Source organism: Adiantum capillus-veneris, chromosome 2, assembly GCF_014529385.1.
Source record: "Adiantum capillus-veneris isolate H3 chromosome 2, ASM1452938v2, whole genome shotgun sequence".
NCBI lineage: Eukaryota > Viridiplantae > Streptophyta > Polypodiopsida > Polypodiales > Pteridaceae > Adiantum > Adiantum capillus-veneris.
The window spans coordinates 28,198,315-28,203,500 of NC_140932.1; the positions used below are offsets into that span (position 1 = coordinate 28,198,315).

General features: G+C 41.4%; 1 pseudogene; it reads right to left on the minus strand.

The window, feature by feature from the left end:
- Nucleotides 1–3,449: 3,449 nt before the first annotated feature.
- LOC147462562 (uncharacterized) lies at nt 3,450–3,943 on the minus strand (annotated as a pseudogene).
- Between the last annotated feature and the right edge of the window lie 1,243 nt (nt 3,944–5,186).

The following is a 5,186-nucleotide window of genomic DNA, read 5'->3' on the forward strand; positions in this document are numbered from 1 at the left end:
GTCTTTGATGAGATGAGTAGCTGGTACAGTAATGCACATGGCACTATTGGGGCGGATGTAAAAGATGATGTGGTTGTACAAAATGTGAGGCCACAGTCGCAGGTTTTGAGTGGACCACAAGAGTCCTCTTCTCGTGGCTCTGTTGAGAAGCCATGGAATGGTAGACTACATACGCAGGTTACTCCACCAGCAGGTACAGGGAATGTATCACAAAAATGAAAGGAAAAGGTTGATGAACCTCCCTTTATGGCTGATGCATCATCAGGGTTTTCACATGTAGACATGGATTCAGATGGTTCTGACCAAAGTCTTGATGAGGAATTTGGAATTCCGGCTGTCAGGACACTTGGTGTAAGGAAAGTACAAGAAGATGTTAGAGGGCAAAGGAGTGACCCAGGACCGCGCAGATCTAATAGAGTCAGAAATCTAGTTCCGAAATTGACTTATGATGGGTATCTAGCACATCACCAAGCCTACATGACTAAGGTGATACAGGATGTGGAGCCCACATGTTTTGAGGATGCAGTTGGAAATGTGCATTGGGATGATGCAATGAATGAAGAGATGGCTGCATTGGAAGCAAACGACACATGGGAGTTGGTGCCATTTCCAAGTGGCAAGAAAGCTATTGGCTGTAAATGGGTGTATAAAACCAAGCATAAGGCTGATGGTAACATTGATCGTCACAAGGCAAGGCTGGTCGCAAAGGGCTATGCACAGACGTATGGCATAGACTATGAGGAGACCTTTGCTCCAGTGGCAAAGATGACGGCTGTGAGAGATGTCATGGCAGTGGCTACATCTAGAGGATGGATTATGCATCAAATGGATGTAAAGAATGCCTTCTTGAATGGTGAGTTGCAAGAGGAACTGTATATGGATCAGCCGCCTGGTTATGTAGATCCAAGTTACCCAGATTATGTATGCAGGCTTCTCAAAGCTTTGTATGGTTTGAAGCAGGGCTGTAGAGCATGGTATGACAGGATTGCCAAGTATCTTGTCAATATTGGGTTTAGGAGAGCTCATGCTGATCATTCACTCTATGTATGTGAGAGTGATGTGGGGATTGTGGTCATTACCATATATGTAGATGACCTTATTATTGTGGGTGACAATGCTATGGAGATTGACCATGTGAAGGGTCTTCTCAAACAGGAGTTTGAAATGAAAGATTTGGGCGAGTTGCGCTACTTTCTTGGCATTGAGGTGATCAGGACTCCAGAGGGTGTATGGCTGTCACAGAGACAGTATGCTTTGGACATGTTGTCAAATTATGGTATGGCTGATTGTAAGCCAATTTCTATTCCCTTGGATGTGAATGCAAAGCTGAGTGCAGAGAAGGGTGATGTTGTTGAGGATGTCAATATGTACAGGAAGATTGTGGGTAGTCTAATCTACTTGACTATCACGAGGCCAGACTTGAGCTACACAATAGCTTGGAGAGTCAGTTCATGCAGCTTCCGAGGAAGCCACATTTGGATGGAGTACGATTCACACTTCGGTATGTGCAAGGGACTCTTGACTACGCATTGTTCTATGCAGCAGATGTGTCATTAGCATTGTATGGGTATACAGATGCAGATTGGGCACATAGCATTGTTGATAGAAGATCTACGAGTGGCTTCATGTTCTCTTTTGGGAGTGTTGTTGTTACTTGGACCAGCAAAAAGCAACCTACGGTTGCTTTATCGAGCACAGAGGCCGAGTACAGAGGTGCAACAGTTGTGGCGTGCGAGGTAGCTTGGCTACGCACATTACTTGAGGACTTGGGAGTGCAGGTGGACCAGCGGATTGTAATCTATTGTGACAACCTCAGTAGCATGCATTTGGCTAGGAACCCAGTGTTCCATGCCAGGACCAAGCACATAGAGGTCCATTACCACTACATTCGAGAGCGAGTGTTGGCGGGGGACATCGACTTAGTCTACCGCAGCATAGAGGAGAAGATAGTGGATATCTTTACCAAGGCCCTCGGAGCTGAGAAGCTTCGACGTTTCTGGACTATGCTTGGACTCTGCGACATGCAGATCTCGAGGAGGAGTGTTGAGATGGCGAGCTCTACATCTTGAGCTGGCATCCACTACGGGTCTTGGTCGCTTACGACATTTACTCACTGGCGCATTAGGTGACCGACACGGAGGATCTCTGCCAGTGATTCTACAGCTGGACTACACTTATAGTGCCAGCCTAGTACGCTTCTAGTGAGTTCAAACTTAGTGACCGCATGTACATATGTACTACTTTTCAATTTTAGCACTTAGTCATTTTGTACTCTCTTTTCTGTAAGAAGAAGAAGAAGCTTTCCATCTCTGTGTGCTTTGTGCTCATCTTGTGTAGCTCTCTTGCATCCTCTTTCTTTACACCAAATAGCTCTGACTAGCTATCAAATACCTCATCCTAAAGAAAATACTTGATTATTAGCTATCAATAGTCATCGCTAGCTAGAGAATGTCATTGAATAGCTATAAAATATCTATTGATTACCTATTAAAAAGAAAATTTTGTCTATGAAATAGCAATCACAAGCCATGAACAACTATCAATTGCTATCAAAGAGCTACCAAGATAAAGTTTATAGAAATCCTGAGCTATAAAATAGTTTCACCTAAGGAAAATACGTGATCAATAGCTATTACACAACTGCTAATAACAAAAGAGTTATTAGTATCTATCACTATCAACAAGTAGGTAATTACAAAAATAGTTATTATTGGCTATCAATATCAATACCAATTAGATAGCCTGGCAGAAGTTATGTAACAACACATAGCTACCGGTCAAACTTTGATGGCTATCAACTGGCAAATATACTGAACAACTTCGACATATATTTGACTAGTTATAAGATGGTACAACATAGCTAGTGGGTGGCTATGAAGTAAATTGCATTTGATAGATATTGGTGTGGCAAGAGTTATCTATAAAACACGGATAGCTACCAGCCAAAATTTGACAGCTGTTAACTAGCCATTGCCAAAGAATAACTATAACGAACAGCCATGAAACACATAACTGGCAGCAAAACAGATAGATAATGGTCAATAATTGGCATCTAAACCTTGGCAATAGTTATGTAAGTAATTCAAATAGCTATGATATCGAAAAGCTTCTACCCGGGAAGAGTATCTAACAAATACAAAAAGCCACTACATGGCATACACTTTCTTCCATAACACTGATACTTCCAATAAATGGATGGGATATTTGATATACTCCTTCCGATCAATTCTCTTTCAACATATGTCTTTTTTGTTGGGGGATACACGAGTGTCAAGCATCCAAAAGTTGACTATAGCTCCTTTACCTCTTCAGGTATGAGAATTTTTTGAAGACTCCGATGACATGTGGCAAAGGACAAAGTGGTCTTCTCAGTTTGTTGGAGTAGCCGATTCTTGGATCCATACAAGTTCCTTCTATGAATAGAAAGTAGCTTGGAGACAAAATTAACATTAAGGCCTTGTGCCTCGTCTGGGTTTCTTGAGTTCAGAAGCATCATCATGGTAGACCTCTTGAGGAACATCTCATCTTTAGTTTGTGGCCTCTTCAAGTCTTGAAGTGTGCTCCAAATATTTCCTATCAGTGTATCTACAAAACAAGGTGTTGATGCTTTGTCTTTCTGGATATCTTTCAATGAAGGGTGCTGATTCATCCGATTGAAGATGTCTTTCTTGGTGCCCATGTCCATTCCACTTGTGCTTTGAAGTACATATCGTGCAATCCCTTTTGCTATCTTTGCTCTTTTTTCATTCTCGACGATTTCTACACAGCCCTGTGCCTTTGTTAAGTCTTCTATTTCTTCGGCTGCTTCATTCCCTTCTCTTTCAACAACCAAACCTACATCTGCTTTTCTTCTCTTCAATTGGGCTCTTTGTTCTCTCTTGCGGAAAGCTTCATATTCCCTGATCACCATTGCCTGCTTCAAGTCCTAGAATGAACCAACCATAAAAAACATAACACAGTGACTTATTTACAATCATCAGCTAAGCTACAAGGAGCTTTAGATAGTGCAGTCATAATCAAAAAGAGACTTTAGGGCATCAGCCCACCAAGGCATCTTCAGATTCACGCAAAAAAGTGATGCAAAAGCAAGGAGGAACCCAAAAAATGTTTGGATGAAATAATGAGCTATCATGACATAAACAACAGGTATTTCCAAGATCAAATCGTCACACGGAATGTAGGGAATGGGAACCCCGAACAAAGAAACTGACATCTAAAGGATTCTCACTTCTATAGCTATTTGTATGATTTCATTGTGTTGATGTCATGAATGTTGCTCTAGACCACCATGTGGTGTTCTATGCTTACTATCTACATTGAGTGCCTCCTTCCCAACAATACAATACAATGTAACAACCATAGATAAATTAAAGACAATCATAATATCCTTGGTCGTGTAGATAATAACCACCAATCGTGTCACTAACCATATGTATATACCTCCCCAGATTCTACAATACAAGGCAACAATTGTGAATAAATTAGAGACTACATATCGTGTGACTGACCATATTTACATATATCCTCAAATTCTGCCCTCACTCCCACCCCAAACTTAACAAGAGAATTTAAAACAAACCTGTCCAAAGCACAACAATTAAAAAGAGAGGGAGAGAAACAAATATAATGGCAAGGCACCTACACCTTATCCTCCCCTTCCAAAAATGCAAGTTCCACCATGAGTTCTACTCACCTAAAAAGCAGAAGAAAGACGCTTGGAGAGAGTGAGAGAGAAATACAAAAAGAGTTGCAGAGAGAGAGAGAGAGAGAGAGAGAGAGAGAGAGAGAGAGAGAGAGAGAGAGAGAGAGAGAGAGAGAGAGAGAGAGAGAGAGAGAGAGAGAGCAATACACAGAGCTGTAGATAGATAGATAGATAGATAGATAGATATAGAGAGAGAGAGAGAGAGAGAGAGAGAGAGAGAGAGAGAGAGAGAGAGAGAGAGAGCGAGCAATGTTCCATAGCTACGAGAACACAGACACTGTAGTGTGCAGGATGGTCGTTACGTCACCACATTCAAAAAATTCACTTGCCATAATGAAATTGTACTTCGTGATTTTGACCACGTTTTAAAAAATAGTAGTCCCAAAAAATAGATTTTAATGTTTCAAAGGACGAGAATTACTAGCTTCCTCACTCTCCTAAAAGTGATATCCCGGACACAGCTATTGTGTCCACCCAAGATTGA